This window comes from Mus caroli, unplaced genomic scaffold (assembly GCF_978045245.1).
Source record: "Mus caroli unplaced genomic scaffold, Mus_caroli_1 scaffold_20, whole genome shotgun sequence".
Taxonomy (NCBI): domain Eukaryota; kingdom Metazoa; phylum Chordata; class Mammalia; order Rodentia; family Muridae; genus Mus; species Mus caroli.
In genome coordinates, this window is record NW_028227275.1 from 17,762,478 (window position 1) to 17,772,853 (window position 10,376).

At 46.5% G+C, this 10,376-nt stretch overlaps 1 pseudogene; it reads right to left on the reverse strand.

Annotated features, from left to right (window-relative positions):
* Positions 1-1,513: 1,513 nt before the first annotated feature.
* LOC110285324 (mitochondrial import inner membrane translocase subunit Tim23 pseudogene) lies at positions 1,514-8,376 on the reverse strand (annotated as a pseudogene).
* Between the last annotated feature and the right edge of the window lie 2,000 nt (positions 8,377-10,376).

The following is a 10,376-nucleotide window of genomic DNA, read 5'->3' on the forward strand; positions in this document are numbered from 1 at the left end:
GTGGGAGGGGCCGTGATGGAGAGGTCCGAGGCACTTCGGGAGCAGATGGAAAATATATCAATCTGGACACGGGAACACATTATAATTGATTTTTTTTTTCAACAGACAGAGCAAAAGGAAAGGTAGAAAAGATGTAGGATTGACCCGAAGGATCTAGGAGTGAGTACCTGATGGAGGAACACCAGCTTGAGTGTAGGGGACGCCTAGTCCCGCACACTTCTAGAGAACTTAATACCTGCCCCTGGCGGAAGCCCTGCGTTCTCATAGGCGCTACCAGGTCATCTTTTCTGATCCCATTTTGGCTACTGAGCAGAACAATGTGCCCTTTCCCCTCCTTACTTGCTTCAAATCGGCCTACCCCTTCCTCCTCCCCCCACACCTCTTTTACTTCTGAAATACGGCTTCCTTGATAAGTCCTTCCTTAACATAGGAAGTTCCAACTTTGGCTTCATTCAGCCTAGAATTTGTCAGGTCTTCCGTTCGTCGTCAGGTTTGCCTCATGTGTCCAAGCTCATCTTCAGACGTTCTCCTCTTCTTTTTTTGTGTTTTGTTTTGTTTTTGGTTTTTTCGAGACAGGGTTTCTCTGTGTAGCCCTGGCTGTCCTGGAACTCACTTTGTAGACCAGGCTGGCCTCGAACTCAGAAATCCGCCTGCCTCTGCCTCCCGAGATTAAAGGTGTGCTCCACCACCGCCCCGGCTCTCCTTTTCACACATAGTTGACACTGTATCACTTGGCCCACACATGTCGGTTAGAACTTTGCAGCTTTCGCCAGCCGTTCACATCTCTGGGGCGTTTGCGGTTCATCTGTGTATATGGACCACACCAGTAGGAAAGGAATCCCTGCTGTGACTGCTGATAGATAGGATCACGGTTTAACGTGAGGTGTGCAAACTGAAAGGTGATCTCAAATCGATAAGAAAACACACTGGGAACTCACATAAAACACCGCACTTTGCTTCAATAATCAATTACTCAGCTATAGGGAGGAAAACCTATGACTTCATAGAAAAGAAAAAAAAATGGGGCAGTGACTCTATGAGCGTAAATAGTGAATACAATTATAGAAGGCATCAATAAAAACAACTGTCATAGCAATGTTGTCAACAAGGGAGAGTAGAGTGGGGGAGACAAATGAAATTATCCCCCCCCCTTTATTTGGAAAACAGGGCAACATTAAGTTTTAGACTTTTAAATGAATTAACATGGTAATAAAAGTATGGCCTGAATTTGGAGAGTAAGTGGTTTTCCAGTTTGGGGGTAGAAGGTACAAGATCATCTCCAAAGGAGAAGAGAACACTTACTCCGTGGGCCACCAAAGGATTTGGGTTCCACTCACTGAGGGCAAGCGGTGCAGTCCAGGCTACCCACCCATGACCTTTGTTACAGCAACTCAGAGTCTCCAACTGTTCAAAGCAATTATAGGTACAAGAGAGAGAGAGCAAGTCCAGACTGGCTTATTAATTGATCTGGATGACTATGAAGTGTCCCCTGTTCCTGAGGTGGCAGAAATCTTCAGAGTGACCGTTGGAGCAGGGAGCCTTTCATGTGCTCCTGGTGGCAGAGACTGGCAAGTGTCAGTCCTGCCAGACTGCCGCCTGCTATTCCTGGAAGACACCTGTCCATTTATACAACATTCCCGACATGGTTCCAGCTGCCACTGTGTTGACACAGGAGTCATCTTCTGCACCCCATGTTTCTTAATGATAACACCAAAAGCACTACAGAGCAAAGCCAGGGAACTGAGATTATCAGCCTAAAGTGCTCCTTGACTAGTCACCATATTCAAGATCTGTATGGCCTGCAATCCTAAACAAAGACCACTCATTGTCCCGAATGCAGCCCCTGTCACGCAGCATCCTCCAATGGTAAAGGGAGCTAAATCAAATCTGCCTCGGGTTTGTTTTTTGGTTTTTTTTTTTTTTTTTTGGTTTTTTTTTTTTTTTTTGGTTTTTTCGAGACAGGGTTTCTCTGTGTAGCTCTGGCTGTCCTGGAACTCACTTTGTAGACCAGACTGACCTCGAACTCAGAAATCTACCTGCCTCTGCCTCCCAAGTGCTGTGATTAAAGGCGTGCGCCACCACCGCCCAGCCTGCCTCGGGTTTTATTAGCTCCCGTTGGCAAAATAAACTCATCAGTATCCTGAACGAGATAGCGTGGCCCCACATTTACATCAGGAGACGGGGGGTTCATACCAGTCAGTGGAACGCTGGCCAAATCAGGGTCCGAGTAACCTGCTCCTCCCGCTCCAGAAGAAGCCAGCTAACCCAATGGTGGATTTGTTACCACTTCCTCTGCCACCCTTTATGAGGTCTCAGCAAACGGAGGTGGGCTTCCCACCACCACCTCAGGCTGGGGTCATGTGCTCCTCGGCCGTGGCAAGACCCTAGTTGTTACTGCCACCTCCACACGCTGACCTTCCGGGTGCCGGTCAAATGTAATTGTTTCTCCTTCCTTATTTTCCCTTTCTTTCTTCCCTCTCTCCTCCCTCCTCCCTCTTCCCTCCTCCCTTCCTCTCTCCCTCTCTCCCTCTCTGTCTCTCTCTTCGTCTCTGTCTGTCTCTGTCTGTCTGTCTGTCTGTCTCTCTCTCTCTCTCACACACACACACACACACACACACACACACACACATACACACACACACACAGTTGCCTAATGACCAGGCAGGTAGTGCAGAAGACTGTGTAAAATAATTTTATCTTGTTTGAGTTTTGGCTGATGTCAGGCTAATCCCTCTAGCCCTCTATTGTAATTTACACGGACAAGCTTTGTCATGGGCAGCTCTCTTACCATGCTTGGCTGCTTCCACTTCTCTTAAGTTTTGAACCTTCTTGGTTCTCTTGGCTGTGCCTTAAGTGGTCTGTTGGAGACACCTCACCAACAGAGAGGGACACTAGTCAGTCTTCTCATTGTTACTCACTTTAACATGGTAATTTTTCTTGTTCATTTATCTACTCTGCATCCATCCATTCATCCACCCACCCATTCAACCATCCATCCATCCATCCACCCCTCCATCCAGCTAACTACCCACCTACCCACACATCCATTGGATATCTATGTGTGAGGCATTGTTCCAGGAACTGAACATTCATTAGTAAACAAACACAACAGGGTCTCTGTATTCATCAAGTTTACCTTAGCCAGTCCCTGAACAGAAACTTAAAATGCCAGATAAGAATAAGATACGAATCTTCTCCTGGTTACCAGGGACTTGAAAACCCTCCTACCTTCTGCCTTAGCTTTTCAGGTCATCATCAAAACTAGCTGTGACTCTACTTCTGCCCTGGAGTCCAAGTTACCCTGAGTCTGAGCTTCCCCAATAGAAAGATTGCTCAGGGGCTTGTGGCTCCTGATAGGACTGCCAGACCCTCTCTAATTGCCTCCCCAATGCTACCTTTGTCTCCTTAACAGACTGAGGCAATAGGATATAGCTTTAGTTTAAATGCGGTCAACGAGTCTCTAGCTAGAATGCTCTTTAAAGGGATCCAAAGGCACAATTCAAACATGAGCTAAAGTTTTGAAGCCGATTCCTGGATAACAGGACCCGGTCCTCAATGCCTCCTAAATCCTGTAGAATAAGAATGTAATGTGAAGACAATAGTTTGTTTGTTGAACCTACATCCTCCAGAGTCTTAGACTCTGTAAGAAGAGCATTAAAACAACAAACATCCCTTACTCTGAGTAGCAGCAGGATTAGAGGGAGAGGCAGAGGGGGAAACACCCAACCCGCTCAAAGAGGGAGGGAAAGGAAGGACAAACCTGGCCAATTCGTAGTCTAAAACTTTAGCAAAAAAACATTCTTCTGGGCTCCTTGCTGCTGTCTGCAGAACAAAAGAGGTCCAAAGACTCCCAGGAACTGATCAAATGGACTCAAAAGGACCGTTAAAGCACCAAGGGCTTTTGTACCCACAGACTGGATGGCAGAGAGGAAGAGGCAGAGGAAGCTGTCACCCTGCCAGGAAGAGCATCACACACCTTAAGAAGCAAGTCTCAGGCTGGGGTGCAGTCTGCTGATGAGTGTTTTCATGGGGTGTGCAAACTCCAGCACCCCACTTCCAAGTGGGTTAAAGCACAAGGTCTAACGACAAGTGGGGATGGAAATGTCATAATGGCACCCGTTGCTTTCTGTGCTAGGTTTTAAAATCAACTCAAACCATTTCCAGGCTAAACTGGCTTTAGAACAATATAGGCAATGTGTACCTTTTCATTTAAAAAGATGTTTAGATATGCATACATGCACAGAAAAAATACATATAAGGATATATGCCCAATTGCTAACAATGAGTAGTTCTGGATTGAGATTAATGAAGTTATAGGAAACAAGTGGGGTGGGAGACAGCTAGAAGGAGAAGTTAAAAGTCGTTGTTGTTGTTTTAATGTATGCACAGCCAGGTGTGGTGGCTTACACCTTTGATCGAAGCCCTCAGAAGGGCAAGGGAAGTGGATCTCAGAGTTTGAGGCCAGCCTGGTCTACAGAGAGAGTTTCAGGACAGCCAGGGCTACACAGAGAAACCCTGTCTCGAAAAACCAAGTCAAAACAAACCAAGCCCAACCCAACCAAAAACCCAAATAAACAAACCCAAAAACCAAAACCCAAAAAACCTTGTTTGGAATGTTTTATGACTCACATCTGTCTGATCTATCTATCTATCTATCTATCTATCTATCTATCTATCTATCTATCTATCTATTCACATACACTCACATGTTTAAGAATGGCAATGGGCCATTTTAATAAAACAATAAACAGCAGAAGCAACGGTGTCCACTAATCTGCATTTTGAAGGAGACATATATGTTGGCGTAGGAAACAAGATCTCTGCTAACATTAGTTTGTTCCTTGGAGAATTGTGGCTACCCAGAGTGACTTCTGGATGTATGTAGATGCCCCAGTGCCATATGAGAGGACTTCTGAGGAGAAATCCTAAGTGTCTGTTAATGGACAGTATCCCCTAGGGGACAATACTGAGGGAAAGAGTAAAACACAGCCCAGCAGAAGGCATGGCTGCCACTAGCCAGCCAGAAGACAGGAGTTTGCTTCCTCAGCAGAACTTGGGGTGTTCTCAGTAATCACATATCAGATTTTTGTTGTATGAATGAACTGAAAAATACAGATATTTTATATCTGCTGTGATTTTAGATACTAAGGAAACATTATATTTGAGACACCGAGTTCAAGATTAGAGACGGTTTGAATTCTCAACTCTGGTTATAGCTTGTATAGTCCTGGGGGAGGCGTCTTAGGCTACCTGACTGGGTATCTTTTAGGGGTCTCTTTCTCTTTCCCCCTTTCTTGCTGCTGTCTTTGGCTTTTTTTTTTTTTAGATTTATTTATTTATTATGTGTAAGTACACTGTAGCTGTCTTCAGACACACCAGAAGAGGGAGTCAGATCTCGTTACAGATGGTTGTGAGCCACCATGTGGTTGCTGGGATTTGAACTCAGGACCTTCGGAAGAGCAGTCAGGTGCTCTTACCTGCTGAGCCATCTCACCAGCCCTGTCTTTGGCTTTTATCCCTGGGTTTTTCGACCTCCCAGGGTTCAGGCTCCACTGCATGCCGTTGACTTCGAATCAGGCCAGAACACCCTTACCCAGCTACGTGCTCTGTCCACCACTTTAATAGCTCAATTGCCCATGCGATCTTTATACTTTATAAAGTCCATCAAAATCGGGACTCACGTGCCTTCCCAAGCTCAAGCTCATGGCTCAGCCCTTTCCCGCTCTGTGTTAGCCGCACCTTTTTACAATTACAAAGGTTTTTTTCTCTCTCACATGCTTTTATGTTCTCTGAATTCTGGCCTTTTAAACACCACTCTCCAGTTCTCTTAGCTAATTCACATCTGACCTCAGATCACAGCTTAGCCATCAGTTCTTCTGAGATGCCTCTCTTGGTCCTCCTTGTCTAGGCTCTGTCCTCGCTCTGCAGCCAACAGCGTGCTTATATTTTTAGAGGATTGCTCACTGCATTGTGGGAATCAAAGACAGGGGCAACACTCTCTTGTTCGTCACAGTATATGTGTAAGACAATCCCTAATGTGGGCCCAGGGGCTAAGAATAGACACCTGATCTATGAATGCACGAGAGGCAATGGTGGCCAAGATGTGGGTACTGGTTCAGATCTTAACACCACTGCTTAGCAGCTGTGTAAACCTTGGCATGTTAAGTTCTTTGTGCTTTGGCTTCCTCATCTGCTAACCTGTGGAAAATGCTTATGTCAGCATCGGGCTAATAAAAGAAACCACATACATATAAGCAACAAAAAGACCCAGCAGATGGTTTTATGTATTTGTGATACACACACATACATACATGGACACAAAATGTGTGTGATCAAAGAAGAGGATATCGGGTTGAGAGTCGGGGTGTGGGGGGCAGGGGAGAAATTGGAGAGAGGACGGGGGGGAAAGTGATATAATTCTATCTTAATTATAACGTGCTAACATTGCAATTAAATAGCCTAATAAATATTCATTACTGTCACCACTGTAATTTTCATCATGCTAAAAATAACCTTCAGTTAGTTCGCAAAGTTCAAGTTTTTGTTGAGTGTGCTGGCTCTCGTCTGTGGTCCCAGTGCTGGGGGCAAGTTTGATGCATGCCCATGACACACGTCTTGTCTTCAGATACAATAGTACTGTGTTTGAGCCTACAGTTTAGGAACCCGTCTCAAAACAATAACAATTAAAAATTTTGATTATAGACCTCTTGCTAAGAATACATATTCCTGTCGCTTTCTCCTCTAGGAAAGTGGTCGGATGCTTTAATGGAGGATTGTTGGGCAAATCAGACAAACAAGCGATTGGATTTTCGGTTAATAATGTTTGAGAGTTCTGTATTTGCGATACATTGGTCTCTGAAAGTAGTATTGTTAAACTAGGTGTGGTGCCATTTGCCAGCATTTGGGAAGGCAGATCACCATGAGTTTGAAGCCAGGCTGGTCTATGTCCTAAGCTCCACCAAGGCCAGGGCTATGTAGGTGAGACCCTATCTAAAAAATAAAATAATATATTTATATTATACATATATAACTTATATATACACACATACATGCTTGTGTGTGTGTGTGTGTGTGTGTGTGTGTGTGTGTATGTGTTTTATTCAGTGCTGTGGCTTCTGAAAGGCTACCCATGTTCCAGTAGATGGTTCTACACCTATGCACACACAGTGGACTTAGTTGTTGAGGGGAGAGCATGAACTTGGGAGGGATTAAGGGACTAGGGGAGAGGAGCTGGAGAGGAAAGAATGGAGAACAGATTTGATTAAAATACTTCATATGAATGTATGAAATACTGTAGGGCAGTGGGCTGCACATAGACAGCCTGGTCTCCAGTTGAGCATAGGTCTTGAACCCTGGGAGACCCGATGGGTGGTGATTTCCACCTACGTGGGACAGGTGTTGCATCATGTCTCCTGGACCCCTGGCTCCTGTCGAAGTTACCACCCCCACAACCCCTCCCCCCAGGGGTGTGTGACTATCAGACAATGTCCCAAGCTCCTGGCATTCTAGCTAGGCATGCTCCTCCCCACAGTTACTTATAGCCCAACCCATTATAAAAGGGACTGCTTGGCCCCTCCTCGCTCCCTTTAAGCTCTCACCTTTCTTACTTTCATCTCTAGCCCTTCTTCTCTCCCCCCACCCCCATGTGGCCATGGCCAACCTCTCTCTTTCTACCTTCTCTCCTTCTCCCTGCCTTTCTACAATAAAGCACTAAAACAATATACTGTCTCTGCTCATCAAGGCCCACCGTGCTTGAATGATGGGATAGGTTTTTGCCTGAAGGCCTTCCTGTGCTCCAGCCATGGACCAGACCAAGGACTCTCGAGAACCATCCAGAGCCCCCCCTTCCCCTGCCCTCTCCTCCCTTTGGCCCCGGGGCTGACTGAGCTGCTCCCAGGACCCCCATCCTGTTCTCAGCTCTTTCACCGGTATCCAACGGTGTCTGGGATGCCTGAGGCTGAGAACCTGGTACCTAGGACTGCCCCTTGTCCACCACCCACCAAGCTGGGGCCACTGGCTTCACACAGCTAGACACCCACCCAGGGCCACGTGGAAAGCATGCGGCAGTCCTTCTGCGTCTGCCTGCCCAGAACACTGGAACTCTGGCGGGACTCGAGTTTTCCCCAAATCCTTGTATATCGCCCCTCCCCCCCCCCCCCCCCCCCGCCTGGCGCTCACTGCCCCACAAAACACTCAGTTAAAGTAATATTATATCTCTATGACTTTTCTTTTAAGTGGCAGTTCTTAAGCATTGGCTTGTATGAGTCTCCCCTGCTGGCTAGTAAACTACTTACCAAGCAGTTTCGGCCCCAGGGTGGCTCTGGGATGGGACCTGGGCCTTAGACTTTCATCACACTCCTGGGACTTTTGATGCATATCGAGGTTTGAGGACCTGGGAGATTTTGAAGAGTTGGCTCAAATCAGCAGCTACCATGATAAAACCACACAGCAGCAGTGGCTCATTAGGGAGTTCATGAGAGTTGCCTCCTAGAGAGAATGGTCAGCAGCACACAGCAGTCACTGGGAGACACCTCGGCCGCTGGTCTCCAGGGGCTGCGGTTACCTTCAGGGTGATTGTTTCCACATGACTAACTGGCCTCTTCTTAAATGAGGACAGCCATGGAGAGCCAGCTCCAGGCTTAGCAGGCAAGGGGAAGGGACTCTCACCGAGAGGTGCGATTGGAAGTGCCATTAGGAGTCTTGCCAAAGGTAGCACCATAGGTACCAGAGGGTGCTAAAAGGGCTTCTGGAAGGGCCTAGAATCACCGGTTTCCAGAACCAGCTAGAGCTCAGTTGGCTGCACGCTTGTCTGGCACACACAAAGCCCTGTGTTTGGTCCTCAGTACTACCTAAGCCAGGTGTGGTGATGCATGCAGTTTGTAATCCCAGCACTCAGGAGGTGGAGACAGGAGAAGAGTGATTCAAGGACTTGTTCATCGAGTTTGGGGGCTAGCCTGGGCTAGCTACAGTAAGACCCTCTTTCAAAAACAAAACAAACACATAGAATTAGCTAATGCTAGAGCTGTGCACTGCGCTCTTTGGGGGCTGGAAGTCTCTCTCTCTCTCTCTCTCTCTCTCTCTCTCTCTCTCTTTCTCTCTCTCTCTCTCTCTTGGCCAGCCTCAGCTCTAAGTCTACTCACTGCTGTTAGAGTGATATCCTCATTTCTCTCAGAGCTGACAGGATGGCCTGCAGCGAGGTGGTGCTGACTCCTAAGTAGCCACTCTCATTAGGCACTTCCATGGTTCACTATTCGACAGACTAAGAACCATGGGTGACTAGACAGGACCGAGAGCCCCTCTACTACAGCATAACTTACCTTCTTGCTTCACCTACCTAAATGGGAGAGACCTACTCAGGCAGGAATGTGGTCTTCCATCCCCTGAATTTACAAAGTATGCCAGAGAAATCCTTCTAGAGTTAAGCTGCTTGAATAGGTGAGATCTTCCTGCCTCTGCCTCCAGAGTTCAGGGGTTAAAGACATGTGCCACTATACCTGGCCCTACCATATTCCTCTTTTGATGGTCAATCCCGGGAATATATTAGATTTACCTGAGGAACTTCAAAATAATAATAAAAATTATCATTATTACTATCAACCATAGTATATGAACGATGTGTGTATTTGTGTACATGTATATTTATTTAATAAAAAAAATAAAAACCTGAGATCCTAGAATCCAGGTTCTGACTTAGTGAGCCTGATTTTGCAGTTCTGACAGACAGTAGGTGGTATTATGCGCTGACCTGAGAACACTGTGAACCTATAACTAGATAAAACGCAGTGTGCTCGGGACAGTGCAAACTCATATGCCAAAGTCTAGGTGTGACAGAAACACTAAGCACTGTGTATAACACGGGGTAAAAGGAGAAAGGAGGGGCTGGTGAGATGGCTCAGTGGGTAAGAGCACCTGACTGCTCTTCCGAAGGTCCAGAGTTCAAATCCCAGCAACCACATGGTGGCTCACAACCATCCATAACGAGATCTGGCGCCCTCTTCTGGAATGTCTGAAGACAGCTACAGTGTACTTACATATAATAAATAAATAAATCTTAAAAAAAAAAAAAAAAAAAAAAGGAGAAAGGAATTCAGGCAGGAGGATGGAGAACAGAGACGCCATCATCCTCCAGTCCTGTGCCTTAAGCAAGGGAGTATTCTGGCATGACATGGAGAACATCTGAGATGCTGGCTGCCGTACCATCATCGATGGGCTGTGATGCTAGGCCTTTCTTCCTTTCTTGCCTCTGATTATAACCTTCCCTTCTGGGGTTCCTGGCTGAAGCCTATGAACCCTTTAGTGCTACTCACCGACCTTCCTTGCCTCAGTCACAGCCAGACCCTCTCCTGGGGAACCAGAGGTGCCAGCTGTGACCTCAT